The sequence below is a fragment of the Piliocolobus tephrosceles genome, chromosome 16 (genome assembly GCF_002776525.5).
Source record: "Piliocolobus tephrosceles isolate RC106 chromosome 16, ASM277652v3, whole genome shotgun sequence".
NCBI lineage: Eukaryota > Metazoa > Chordata > Mammalia > Primates > Cercopithecidae > Piliocolobus > Piliocolobus tephrosceles.
Window position 1 is genome coordinate 68224037 of NC_045449.1, and position 658 is coordinate 68224694.

Below are 658 nucleotides of genomic sequence, written 5' to 3' on the forward strand. Positions count from 1 at the left end.
AGGGCAGAGCATGGAGGGCAGAGCCATGGAGGGCAAAGCGTGGAGGGTAGAGCATGGAAGGCAGAGCATGGAGGGCAGACGGTGGAGGGCAGAGCATGGAGGGCTATTGACACAGTGGAAAGCTTGTTTTCGGGAACACTCACCACTTGCCACATCTTGACTGCCTATGTCCATATGGTTCATGTGTAGAGAAAGGGCCAGACCTCAGGCTCCAGCAGCCTGTGTGCTGCTAAGCATGGGAGAACAGCCTGTGTTGTTGCAGTGTGTGAACCCTGGCCACACAGGCTGGTTGCTATTGTCATCTGGAGGCTTCTTCACCCACGAGTCTGGAGCATGGGCTGGGGTGATCCAAGACAGCTCTGCTGGGACTGTTGCCCAGAGGCCCTACATGTGGCCTTTCTGTGACAGCTGGGTTCTAAGAGGGAATAGCCACAGACCATCCAGAGGGAAAGTGTTTCAAGAGACTGAGGAGGGAGCTGCAGGGTTTCTTCTGACTTAGCCTTGGAAGCCAAACAGAGGCCCTCTTGCATGCATTCCCCATAGGGGCAAATATTGGTTCTTGCAGGGTGAAAAAATATTTTTACTCTTTTTAGATATAAAACGCAGATATAGATGGATGGATGGATGGATGGATGGATGGATGGATGGATGGATGGAT